Source organism: Parus major, chromosome 1A (assembly GCF_001522545.3).
Source record: "Parus major isolate Abel chromosome 1A, Parus_major1.1, whole genome shotgun sequence".
NCBI classification, from domain to species: domain Eukaryota; kingdom Metazoa; phylum Chordata; class Aves; order Passeriformes; family Paridae; genus Parus; species Parus major.
Genome location: NC_031773.1, coordinates 53,775,613 through 53,789,703, shown reverse-complemented (window position 1 = coordinate 53,789,703; position 14,091 = coordinate 53,775,613). Strand labels below are relative to the sequence as shown.

General features: G+C 45.7%; 1 protein-coding gene across 4 annotated transcripts in view; it reads right to left on the bottom strand.

Annotated features, from left to right (window-relative positions):
* The window catches only part of HIPK2 (homeodomain interacting protein kinase 2), a 131,863-nt gene that overhangs the window by 93,111 nt on the left and 24,661 nt on the right, over positions 1-14,091 (bottom strand). The gene's annotated exons all lie outside the window — the stretch shown is intronic.

The window sequence follows — 14,091 nt, the reverse complement described above, 5'->3', positions numbered from 1 at the left end:
CAGCCAAGCCAGTGGCACCGATGTCTCAGAGACAGTGGAAATGTCCCCAGGGAGCATTCTTGCTCCTGGGGTCTTGGAAAGACAGAGGGACCATAAGCTGCAGAGGGATGTTTCACTTGGGAAAAGTTCTCTTAACCCCCCATTCACAGGTCTGACAAGAAACCTACTGTGCAGGGCTGAGCCTCTCCTATCACTTCTCTGTAGGAAGATCCTAGCAGTCACCTTTCCGCATTTTGTGTGGAATGCCCAAGGCTGGCACCTGGCTTCTCACCTTTCTGCACTCCTTCACCAGGAGTGGAGCGGGTGACGATACTTGGGGTGAGCAGCTTCACCCACCAGGCATTCCTGCTCAACTGAAGCCCAGCTCAGCAGCCCCACCTACACCACAAAAAGCTTAGGCTGGACTAAGCCAAGCTGCAGTTCCAACTGAGCTGGTCCCCGCCTTGGCATGGGTGCAAGGCAGGCCCCTATTAGCCAGCCAGGATGCCACAACAGCTAAATGCATGTCCTGAAGAGTAAAAATCTAAGTTTTATATCACCCCTGAGCACAGCGAATCTCTGGGCTGGGAGCAGAATCAGAGTTGGGCACCATGCATTAAATAAAATTGATAGTTCCTTTCTTTAATAATGAGTTTAGTGTAGTCATTTAAAGCTCTCACAAAACTGACAGTAACTGGATTTAATGGGGCCTTCCCTGTCCTTGATACGACTCACATAACTCCCCATAGCATCTCCATGAGCTGAAGTAGGTAGGGTGCAGCCAGGGGACAGTGTTAAAACAGCTGGAATGACTTCTATTAAAAGATTTGAGGTTTTTTGTTCCTGAGAACTCCTCCCACGTCAGCTTTCACTTAATAATAATTTAGCAGGTGCTATTTACAATTCAGATGGCCCTCTTCTGCATGCACACACAAATCACGCAGTCGACTCACTTGTACTTCTAGCAGATTTCAGGAAAGCAAATGAGGTTAAATTCCCTATCCACCCACGTCACCCCAAAGGGCAAAAAATACACTCTGGGGACTAAAGAAGGAACAGTTTGAAAGTCACCGATGTTTTCTTCTGGTTTACTCCCAGCCCTTACTGCTGATTTTTAAGTGTGGCCTTTGGGGTGGCGAGAGACCAAGGCAGTGCCCTGTGTTAGGTAGGAAGTCAGACCTTCAGCAGTACCTGCAGAGCTGCCAGTGCTCTGTAACCAGAGGCTGCTTCCTGGCTGCTGCCAGAACGACAGTGCCTGCTTGAAAAATACTGTAGAAAGCACATGGCGTGTGTTCAGCATATAAATGATGCTCGCAAGACAATACTGAAATAAGTATCTTCCACTTCTCCCCAGAGAGGCACAAGCCTGCAAACCCATGTACACGCCCAGGCTGAGAAGGCAATGAAAAGGGGATCTGCCAGGTATGGCTAATGCATTGCGCTTTCAAAATAGCTGCGTCTCAAACACAGCACTCTTCTTCACAGTGGCCTCTGTGTGGCTCCTTTTGAGGCATTGTCCCCAGCACCACTGCACTCTCAGAACCTCCTGAAAATTTATGTCCCTGGAGGTATACAAATTCTTTCCCTTGTGATACTGAATGTTTGGATACAAACTCGAAGTAGAGTTCAGACCTCAGCATCCTCAGCTCCTTCCTATTCTTGGTGAGCCTAAGATGTCAAGGGGGCCTTAGTTTCAGGTGAAAATTTCCCTGCTTTCCTGTTCTGCCTTTCCTGTCCTGCTAGTAAAACTGTCTCAGCCTAATTAGCAGTTTTCTAAATGTAGTGCATAGCAGTTCTCAGAGATGTAAGATGTGACAGAGCACGTCCCCTGCACTGCTCCAGACCTGGATTCACACTGCTCCAACCTACCACATTTGATCCATGCCTTATGGTCAAATGAAAAAGGGAGGCTTCCCAATGCACAGAGTAGCAATAAACAAAACCAAATGGACAAAGCCAAGCATCCATCTCCTTCCCTCTCATCCCCACCCAAAAAGCACATCCCTCCCATGCAATGGCCAGGCCACTCTCATCATCATCACCTTCAAATCCCTTATTTCCCTGCCACCCCAATTGCCCTCCTACATATCCCTCTCCTGCATTTATAGCATCTACAACCCTGCCTCCTGTTTCATTCTGCACATCATGACTTTCCTTTATAGGTATGATGAAAATTATCAACCAGGACTTACTTAGTACTCTTGAGCATGGAGGTGGTGTAGGCAGTTACTTCCTATCATGGCCTGCTCAGGTTATTTTGGCATGTGGCTCAGAATACTGCTGTTTTTCCTCACAAACCATCTTTATTCCCTTTGTCACTCTCCCTTTAACTCCTTAAATCCAGGGCATATTGTCTGCTGGCTACTGAAAGCTTTCTTAGCTGTAATTTAGAAACATTACAATTCTTGTTCATCCTTTTGGTGTAGGCTCAGGGGCAATGAGCCTGAATAACAACCTGTAGGCTCTTCTGACATATCCCTGGTTTTAGGCACATGAAGCAAAATCTCAGGGACAAATACATACATTTACATTTGAATACTTTATTACACCTCAGTGCAAGATTCTTTCAGGGTCACCTCTGTCTCCTACTGGAATGAACTGCATTAATGACAAGAGATATTACAGATTGCCTCAGTTAATCACAACTAGTTTATGTTTTATGTTATAGTTAATTAACTATGCAACACCTGAGAACACAGGTTAAAATATACCTCACCAGAGGCTGCCCCATCACTTCCCTGTAGATGCTACAATAACTGGACCTGACACAAATTTCGAGATCATGGTGGGAGAAGGTCCAGCAGTCCAGTCCGTGCTCTTCTGAACTGAAAGGTAACTCCTAGATACCCTCTTACTGGAAAAATCAGCACAGCTGGAATTGCACAAAACTTTTCTTCAGGATACCTCAGTGTTACTGCATGGAAAACAAATGAAGATAGCAAGTGAATACAATTTAATAGTCTACAGCCTCGACAAAACAGAGCCAGGCCTCAGTAAGTAAACCCCCTTCAGCATATCTGTCAAAGCTGACAGAAAGACTGTCACCTCTACAGAAATCATGAAATGAGGCTGCAAACGCCCTACCAAGACGTCAAAGTGCTCTCCAGACATAAAGTGAGAAACCTGGGAGTCTGTGGTGCCCATGTCAGGTCTCTGGGGCTTGAGAAGGCAGATCACAGCCCTGCTAGATGTACCTTGCTGAGCCACAGTCCTCCAAGCCAGGGGAACTTCTGGAGTCCCAAGAACAAAATGATGTGTGAACAATAAAGATGGAGGCAGGGGCAGCACCTGAAAGCCTTCAAGGTCTACATGAGCATGTGAAGGAACTTTTGCACAATGTTGGCATAAAGACATCTTAGGAAAGTGGGTGTCAGTGAAGTCAGAAGAAGCTTTACAACCAAATGATCAGTACTCCCAAGGGCCTTGGGGGAGAAGAAAGTCTGCTTGGGAGTAAGAGATGGGATGAGAAAGAAAGAACAGGAAGAAAGATGAAATCAGACAGGTGGGATTGATAGAATCCCTGCTTTGAAGCTTTATCTTTGGAGGACACTGAAGGATGTCTAACAAATGCTTTTCTGAAGAAATCCCTCTTTCAGATTTCTTGGAGAGAGGCCCAGCAGAGCTGAGGCAAGTGTGGAATGCTTGGCTGGGGCTGTGCTGCAGGCTGCTGGGGAACCCACGAGCAGCACCACGTCTGTTTAAAGAGCTGAAGACTGCGGCAACACCCACAGCACCACTTAAAATGAGGCATGACATGATGAGGCTCCTATAATGCCATGCCTGAATGAGCTCCTGAAGCACTGGGTATGGCCAGAGGAGATGGGGAAAGCAAGCTACCGAGGAATGTTTCCTCATCCAGAAATCAAAATGGAGCCAGATGAGGCCAAAAGCAGTTGCTCACATCTATGTGCCAGGTAGGACTGTTTGGCAACATCATGTGTTCTGGGCACCTTCCTCCTTCCCATCTGTCCTCCACTGTCACAAAGTGGAACAAACAGTAACCACAGCACTTCTACAGCACCCAAAGCTCCCTCTGTAGACCTGTACAAGACAGTCTCTGCAGTAAATGTGAAACTGGCCATAGCTTGCCTTGTAGTCCTGCTTAATGTCTGGATCCCTACATTTAACCTCCAAACAGGTCTATAAGGCAGGAGCCTCTAGATTACAACAAGCTCCATCTCTGACTGGTACCTGCTAAGGGGGTTACATCCTGAAAGCAGAACTGAAAGAGGGATGATTTTGGCATGGATCTGCCTTCGAGGCAGCATGGCTCAAGTCACTGCTGTTTCATCTTCCAAACAGGGGTTGACCACAGTACCCCATCCTACAGGGGAGAGAGAGGATGTTTTCAACTTTCCTGACTCCAGATTTCACTGGCCATCCTACCTGGCCCTCCATTACCTTAGTTCCTGGAAAAGGGTACCAAGGTCTCTCAAAAAGGAACCAAAATGAATTTGTTTTCTTTTGCTGTTCTGCTTGTGCCCTCCCCCCACCCGTACAGCACTGGCATATTTGTGGCTTCTCACAACTGCCTAGTGGAAAGGATATTTTTGCTTTTTCTACAATGGCTGACTCCCCACCTGGATGACTTTCCACCTGTAAATGTTAACTTTGTAATGTCAATGACTCCAACTGGCCTGCAAATATGGTGAAACCACAGGGAATGCCTGGCACCTTGCATACCTTGTTAGAAACACTACTTGTGAAGGCAAGACATGGGCAAGGCTCACTGGAGTCTCTGGCTGAGCCCCTCACTCCCACAGGATTTTTTACTAAGTGTTCTTTTTGCGAAGAGGCCACTGCATGACATTCAGCCCCTGCTTTGTTTATGAAATCTGAAACTCAGACCAAGCTCTAGCTGGGCTGAAAACATCAGTTTTCCTATCCACAAGGTCCCTTCCTTCATTTGATTTCCATCAGGATACAGACCTGTTGGAGAGAAGCAAGCCCCTGGTGAGGTTTGGAGGGAATACACAGGATCTGGCCTGCAAAGGAAGATGAAGATGCAAGGAGAAAGGCAGGGAAGCTGGGCACAGGGCTTCTGCAAAAGCAGAAAATTGAGACAGACTGATCTGTTGACCTCCTGACAGCCATATACCACCTTCAAGTAAGAATGACCAAACACAGGACCTACAGCATTCTCAAACATTGAGGGTGTGGGGTGTTTTAGGAAATGAAGAGAAAGGATAGTGCAGGTTGATCACCTGACCTCCAGTTTAAGGAGGTACAACTCTGTAAATAACCCACCTTCACATCATCACACAAACACACACCCGACCGGCACAGAGAAAAGCCTTCAGTTCCTCAAGGAAACACCTGTAGCATTTTTCAACAGGTCTTCCAGATTTCAGGGCAAAGAAAACATCCCCAAAGTTATGGCCAAACACTCAGAAACCTTTTCTTGCTGTCACCTGTGGCTTGTGGTTTGCATTCCAAAGCAGGACTATAAACCCAGAAATGCATGATGTGAGACGGGCCGTGAGCTGGGACCAGAACAGGCACAGCAGGACTGAGCCAGCTGGCCCAAAGCAAAAATCACCATGGAGACACAGGGTGCAGGATTGGGATGTGGACTCATTTCTCCCCTAAACAGCTGTCTGTCTTGGTCCATTCACCTTTGAGAGTGGCTCTTGTATGGGACCACAGTGCTAGGGAGCTGCTGCAGCCTCCATGAGAACACAGTGTGTTGACAGGTTTATCCATGGGAACCAATGATTCTGTTTGCTATATTTGGGGTTGTACTGACGTCTGTCATACAAAACACACGGTCACACTCAGACACACATAGACAAGTAAGCACTTGCACAGCCAGATGACCCATGAAGGCAATGAATCTCATAATCTCCAAAAGAAATGAGTGATGCTACCCCAAGGAATCCCACAGAAGTGCCTCTGGACACCTGCCTGCCCCACTGCTGGCTGGTTTGCTGGGGCTGGTGCACATCTGATCTCCCACTATCTTCACATCAACTTAATTTTTAAGCAAGGTCTAATAGGACAGAGGCCGGATCAGCATGCAGAGAAGCCTGTTTGGCCAAGGAAGGACAGCCTAGGTGATGTACAAAGCTTTTGCTTACACAGAAAAAACCCTGATTTAGGCATGAGGATAAACTACATGAAGGATTTCAGAGCCTTGAAGAGTAAACATCCAGAAGCTCAGGAAAGGCTATCTGCTTGAGAAAGGAGGATATAAGGCCCTTGTGTGTGATGAAGAAGCTCAGGGACAGCACTAACAGCCTACTCCCCCTCAAAGGTCTAAAAGAAAAGAAATCAGTCCATGGGAAGTCATTAAAAGAAACAAAACAATAAAAATCTCCACCTTTATCTGTAGAAATCTCTGGCTACCATCAGTCTCTCCCCCAGGTTTCTCTTTTGTGCAGGATATGATTATTTATTGACATATTTATTTACTCAGCTCTGCAGTGCTTAACACTATGGCTGCTGGGCTTCTTGCAGTGTCAAAATTAGAGCGTGACAGAAGAGGAGTGAAGTTAAACATGGAGATCCACTGTGACACAGGCCAAATGCCTTCTGCAGTGCAGCCTGAGGCATGCTACCACTGAGATGGGGTAGACTGGGGGACCCCAGCCAGCCAGGACAATAAACACTCCCTTGGTGTAACTTTTCTCCAGATCACTCAGTGCTTTTGAGAGGCTGCACAGTGCCCTGCAGAGATCCAGGCAGCAGAGCTCACCTCAGGCCCTGTTCAAGTGCTGACCATGAGTACCTGCTGTGGGGCACAACTGCTGAAACTAAACCTGCAGGACCAAAACTCCACCATAGAAAGGAGAGATGGCTGCAGATGACATAGCAGCTCAAGGGGCTGTCAAGCCTTCTCATTTCTGATCCTGCATTTAAGAACTGACATGTCACTTTGTGCTTCCAGCAGCATGCAGCCACTTGCCCAATCTCTTCAGAAGCATCTTCTTGGCACTACTACAACTGTTTTACAGCCATGTGCTTTTGACTCAGAACATTCAATGCAATGAAATGAAAGGATTCAGCTTAGATGCAGTGGGACAGTGAGTTCAGAATCACCAGTGTGTCAGTGATGTTGCAGCCAAGCTGTCCACAGTCACACTTATAGGTTTTGACTAACGATGTAAGGGAAGTCTGGCCAAACTGAGTCATGGGGGAAAGAAGAGTTTCTGGGAAAATAAGCTCTGTATGATTTTCTAACAGGGAGCATATACACCACCATTAAAAACAGATTAGTGACAACTTGTGGTGAAATCACAAGAGCTTTCAGGAGGTCCAGGAGAACACTGGGCATCTTAGCTTTGCCATAGTCATAGGAATGACTAGGGAGTAAAATGGCCTGGGGTGGGCCTATGGGTTTTGCTAGAAAAACTGTGACACAGCAAATGAGAGGGGGGAAACTTCCCTAAAAAAAACCCTAAAACAAAATAAAACAACTAGGGGAATTTAGTACCAGAAGTCCTGTGAGCTTTCATCAGGCCGTATGTACTCAAAACTCACTAAAAGCTTTCCAACATCTGTATGGATGAAAAGTAAGAACAGACTGAAAACTAGGTTCAGCAGAAGCACAGTAACTGTGGAAAGAGCTTCAGTGGGGCAGCAAGTTTACACCTGGTATAAATGCCCAATTAATTTGATTGTTGCAGTACTCCTTTGTGGACACAGTCCTTGGTTTTGGTCATATTTCATATCTGAAAATAGCCCCGCGCTTCCCTCTTTAGTCCTTCCTGAGCTCATGGGAGACTGAAATGAGTCACCAGAGGACCAGCTGAGTCATCCAGCCAAATCTTGGAAAGCAAGACAAAGTGTGTGGTCATCACATCCTCAACTAAAATGTAGATGACAGCAGCACCCCTAGCAACCCACCATGCATTAGGCAGAAAGGGTTGGAGACCACTGACCTATGAGCAGTTACTTTGAGCCAGGCAGGAGAATATCTTAAATGAAACTAGGACCATGCAAACAAGAACTGGCAAACATGGCCAGAATGCAGCCCAGTGGAAAAGGACCCGGGGGTGCTGGTTGACTGGCAGCTGAACATGAGCCAGCAGTGGCTCCAGGTGGCCAAGAAGGCCAGTGGCATCCAGATCAGAAACAGTGTGGCCAGCAGGACCAGGGCAGTGACAGTCCCTCCTCGGTCTTGGCACTGGTAAGGGTGCACCTCAAATCCTGCACTCAGCTCTGGGACCCTCACTACAGGGAAGACACTGAGGTGCAGCATGTCCAGAGAAGGGCAACGGAGCAGGGGAAGGCTCTAGAGAGTAAGTCCTATGAAGACCAGCTGAGGGAGCTGGGCTTGTTTAGTCTGGAGAAGAGAAGGCTCAGGTGTAACCTCATTACTCACTACAACTACCTGAAAAGAAGTTGTAGCACATTAGGAGGGGGTTGGTCTCTTCTTCCGGGCAACCAGCAACAGGATTGGCCTCAAGTGGTGCCAGGGCAGGTTCTGGCTGGACATCAGGAAGAATGTTTCCCATGAAAGGGTGGTTAAGCATTAGGATGGACTGCCCAGACAAGTGGTGGAATCACACTAAGTGTTCAGGAAACTACTGGAATGGCACTCAGTGCTATGGTTTAGTTGGTATGGTGGTGTCCAGTCACAGGCTGGACTCGAGGATCTTAGAAGTCTTTTCCAGCCCTAATGATTTTATGCCCACTGGTTCTGCACCTGACACAAAGCCCTTCTCCATCCAGTTTCCCCATTCCAGTGGCATTAGGAAAAAGGGATGGCCATCTCCATCTGCTACATCATGGGATATTCCTAGCCCGTTTTCCAGCTTCTATGAACCAAAGTCCCAATTCATTCAATTCCTCTAGCATATCATCAAATCTTAACAAGACCTATTTCAATATGCAATCTCCCTGACAACCAAATAACTGTGACCTTTTAAGAACACAGGTCCATATTTCATTTTTATGTCTATTATCTGCAGAACAAAAAGGAGTGGGGCAGTTGCTTTTGGGCAGACAAAATGTATTTACCAAGCAGGTTTTTTTTTATGGTGATTACAAAAGTTTAAGCAAATTCAGGACGGTTGTTCTCTTTGTGCTGTCATGGAAAAACAAACCAAATTTGCAGGGGCTGGGTTGCACTACACAGCTGCTCAGGGAACCCTGTTCCTGCACAGCTCACTGTCACCCTGCAGAGCTCATGCCACAAGCCACATCTGAGGACCCTGAAGCACCAGGGGGTTACAGGAACAGCGCATCAATCGTACAGGTCCCTCTGTGGCTCACCCAAAAATCCACTGGCTGGAGGCTCCCAGTGACACTCCTTTCACCTGGCCAAGCCCAGCAAAGGGTGCTCAGGGACTACACATGAAATGGCACCGAACAGGTTTTCATGAAACTGCTCAAAATTTCCCAACTGATGATGTCACTCCTGTTTTGTCTTGATTCCTGCCTCCAGCTCATCCCTGGGTTTCAGCAAGGCCATGATGTATTCACATTGCTGTGCCTCTTCTCCCAGCCCTCTGTGCCTTCACTCCTATCTCCTTTGCCAAAAAAATAGACATCACTTTAAAAAAAAAGAAAAAAGAAGAGCTGAAAGGTTCAGGTGGGCATCAGTGGATGATGAACTCCACAAGACAGAGTAACGCTTGAGCCTTGAGGAAGACAGGTGTCAGACAGAAGCAGGTATAACTGGCATAAACTGGTGTAAAAAACAGGTTTAAGCGAAACTCAAGTAAAAAGATATGAAAGCTATTAAAGTACCTAAAATCCATGGGGTTTTGATCCCAGAGCTCCTAAGAACTTGGTATTATTTAGTCTTTTAAAGGCTTAGTAGTAGAGACTCCAAGCTGTTGAAATGTTAACTTATTCCATGCTCTGCAGAGACAGAAAATAAATGTGAAACTGGATCCTGACAGCACCACTAGATCCCAAAATTGACCCTCCTGCTTTCTGCTCCAAAGAACATGCTATTTCTGGAGGTGTTTTAAAAAATAAATCCCAAGCAAGTGTTCTCATGTCCTCTCCACTTCCCAAAGCTAAGGCAAGCAGCTTGTTTGAGTGGCCCTTCCATGCACATCGCCCTCTGGGTCCTGGCACTTGCAAACAACTCTGCACTGGCCCCACGGGCTGGCCTGGCACCAAGCACGAGCAGCAACCACAGCGTGCAGCTCAGCACACTTGAGCTCCAATAAACCTGTCAGACTGTGCAAGACATGAATCATATGGACTGCCACAACAGCAACCCAGCATGTGCAGCCCTGCTAAAACAAACAAACAAACAAACAAACAAATGTAAGACATCTCAAAACACAGATGTAGGTAAAAGGCACTCTCCTGAGGCTGCCAGTGCAGTTATACTACAAGGCTTCCTGGAAAAATATACTCTCTCCTGACTTGTGACAACTCAGGAATGCTTCAGCAGAGCTGTAGTTGGGGGCTGTGGGAAGCAGGACCAGCACAGTCTCTACTCACTGGGAAACTGGACCCTGGCCAAGCAAAGGCCTGGGTTCCCCAAGATGCTGGAAGTGAGACAAAACACCTCTAGCAAAGGCTCCCTGGTCACTGAAGGATGTGGCTGCAGAGGTTGCTCAGGGTCTTTTGGAAAACACATCTCCAAGTGCACTTAGTCAGCTGGAGGTGCTGCTTCTCTCACACTGTCTGGGAAGTTATTCAGGAGAAATAAGAGCATCTTTTCCTGCTTAAGGTTTTCCTGTTGTCCTTGGTAGAGCCATGAGGCTGAAGTGTGGAAATAATGCTACAAATGCATCTGAGGGACTTGCATGCTGCCTCAACCCTACAGGGCAGCCTTGGGAGTGGATGACTGCTCCATCCATGCTTGTGGGCCATCAGGGGATACCATTCCACACCCTGAACCTGTGACTGCACTTTGGATGTACATGCATTTTTCACTTGTATCATTGCAATACAGTCAATGGTCAATAGTGACCATTTCTTCATTCTGTTTTCCTCCCTGCTATTTCATGATCTTGCTGTGTCACCTCATAAGCCACAGCCCTCCAAACACTTGCAGACACTCCTCACCTTTCCAAACAGCAGCTGCAAGGCTGTGACCCATGAGATGAATTAAGCAGACAAAAGCACAGGGGAAAGGTTTATGGGCAGTCTGTTTGCTTTTCCTGGCAGATCCAATCCAGAGACTTCAGCTTTTCCAGGTGACAAGTGTCTTCCAAGACTGTGTCTGCATCACAAAGTATTCTATAAAATCTTTATTTAACTGCTCCCCTAGGACTGCTGGCTAGACCCTCACACTACTGCCACATGTGCCTGTGTCTGAGTTTAAGCACATGAATTGTCTGAACAGAGTTCATCAGGACAACTCATGTCCTGAAAGCCCACTACATGTGTAAACATTAGCAGGAACAGTGCATTAATCATCTGCTCTTGGGTTTTGAAAGAGAATTTGTGTAGGGAAAAAAAAGCAAAAAAAAAACCTCCATAAAACTTGTGGGCACAATTCAGGTATCCAAGTGATGCATTAATCTAAATTAAACCCCTCTCCTGCACTCTCCCTTTTAAAAAAAGCAAGTTCTTTTCAACAAGTGTATAATATGTAGTTAACTGCTGTTAACTGATTTCAAAAGAAATCCTGTGGAAGGTAAAGTCTCCAGTGCCCATCCCACAAGCAGCACACTCAGAAAAGCTACATTTGGTTTTCTTGCAGATTTTTCCTTCCCTTCTTTTTCCATGACTAGCAATATGCATAGAAAAACATTCTCTCTGCTCTTGACAGAGTGGCTGCTGCTGCTGCTGCACGTTCTCCACCTGGAGTGAAAATTCTCCGTTGTCACGGCAGCCAACAGTGATGTCACAGACCAAGTATTGTGACTTCAGCTGGAAAAGGGGAAGAGGGAGCAGATGAACTCTGAAAACAAAGATATTGTTTTGGTGTAAACAGCCTTCACAGAAAAGAGGGGGGAAAAAAGAAGGAAGTATATATGAACATCTGACAATTTTAGTTTTCTCAAAGAAGTATAAATATACAAAAAATAGAGTTCTCTCTAGGCAAATGTCCCAAAAATCCAACTAAGTACTGAAAGGATTGTCATTTTGTTTCTGTTCTGTTAAGAAATGGGACCCCTTTTAAATTTTGAAATACACATTTTCTATTATTTTATTTTATTTTATTTGCTTTTGTTTTTAAAACCTTCTTGTCTGGTCATTGTCCCAGAATAAGCAATCAGCATTGCTGTGTAAAGAAATAAGTTTCAGGAAATAATGCACATTTCCAAATGTTACATTAATCCACAGGCAACTTGCAAATACTGCCTGCATTCCTGTGTGAGGGTAGTTGTTTTTCATATAGGTCACATATTAATGCAATTTAAAAAAAAAACTTCATTCCACCTTTACACTGAAATCCAGAGGTTGTAATTACACCCAGGGGCAGGAATAAATTAAACCAAGTGCTTGTGTTGCCTTGTACTCTTTTTTGGAAAGAAAAGTGATCCCGTCTACTCTGCCTTATGTGTTCTGTCGAACGCTTGAAGTTGGCCGAGTGGCTGGCAAAGAGGTTTTCATCAGGTCAGAGGTGAAAAAATGTCACTTTGAGAAGTCAGAAATGGAGTAATACATCCGATGGTCTAACATGTACCAGATCTTCAGTGGGGGATGCTATCTTCAGTACCTCACCTTGTGCCTCACAGAACATCTTCAGGCTGTGGCACCCCTGAGCTCTGGGGAGGGAAGAGCCAGGCACCTCATGGGCTAGGAAAGAGAGGGAGGGAGAGAGGGAGGAAGGAAAACACAATATCCTAATGCTTGAAGAACTGCAATAACCAGCCAGTGCTGGCAAACTGATGTCTGTCTTGACAAACCTTTCTGAAAATTCACATGCAGAAGAGGGGAAATACTGGTAGGACTTCAGTTATCACCTTCTCAGGGGACATTGCAAACAATAAGCAGTTCCCTCCCCAAAGTACCCTAATGACATCCCAGCTTTACAAAAAATTATGCTTGAATATTTTTTCTGAAATATAAACTTGCCATGCACAGTCAAAATTAAAAGAAATATAGGGCATTTTAAAGAGAAATTCCTTGGGGAAATGCAACTGTGAAATAGCCAAACATCAATTATGAAAACCACATGAAGAAGAGGCTCTTGTGCACGGGCTTTAGGGTTTAGGGATTTCAAGAAAATGTGCATCCTAGTTTGACTCATAATGTAGGCAGAGAATGAGCAACTTTCCTCAACTTAAAAACAGCTCAGTGAGTCTGTAACCCTTTAAAGTCACAGTATCTGTACAACTTTCTTGTATCTCATAGCTCCCAGCTGATGGCAATCTTTGCTTTCCATGCCCAATTCCTCCACAGGATTGAAGTTACAGGCTTACTCTCATCCTAAATTAGTGCAGAAGAATTAGAGCATGGGCAAACTTCTCCTGAGGTGTGCACTGCAGCCACCCCACAGCTTGCTCATTGGTGCCATTATCACTGTCTCAACTGCAAACCTTCAACCAGAGCCTTCTCCTCTTCCTCCTCCTCCTCCCCTGCTGCTGCCTACCTACAACTCTGAACAGGCTATGGGCAGCAGCGCTTCCTTCTACCTGAGGGGAGAATATAAATGGAAGGAAAGCAAAATGTAACAAAGTGAACAAAGGCAGAGAGATTTGGGGTTGATTTTGCCTGTGAGTCATGGCCAGATCATTTTCCCAAGCTTGAAGATTATGGTCTCATGCATGTACCATTTGGGACTTCCACAGGGCAGGATCTGGAAGAGGGAGAAACCAGAGCTGGGAGCACCCAGGGTAAAATCAGGAAACACCTTCCCACGTGACCCAAAGAAAAAGCATTGTCATGATCTTGGTCTTCCTTAAAATAGCTTGCAAGTCTGTTAGTTTGTGGCATTGCTTTAATGGTACAGAGCATTACTAGAGAAAAAAAGCATAAACTAGACAACTGTCATGAAGGAAAAAAGGTATCTCAGTTAATTTGTGGTTTTCCTCCAACACTGAACTTCTACCTCGAGGGTCACACTTGCTCCTACATGGATAAAAGCTGGTTATGTCTGGATAGAAGGCTTCACTAATTTTTCCTCTCTGATGACAAATGGCACCAAACGCTTTCCTGTCTCTTCTCCCAGGAGCAACAGCTGTTTATTGTCCCTCATTCCCACTCTGTGTGACCAAACAACTACACAGAAAATGGAGACAGGTGAAAGCA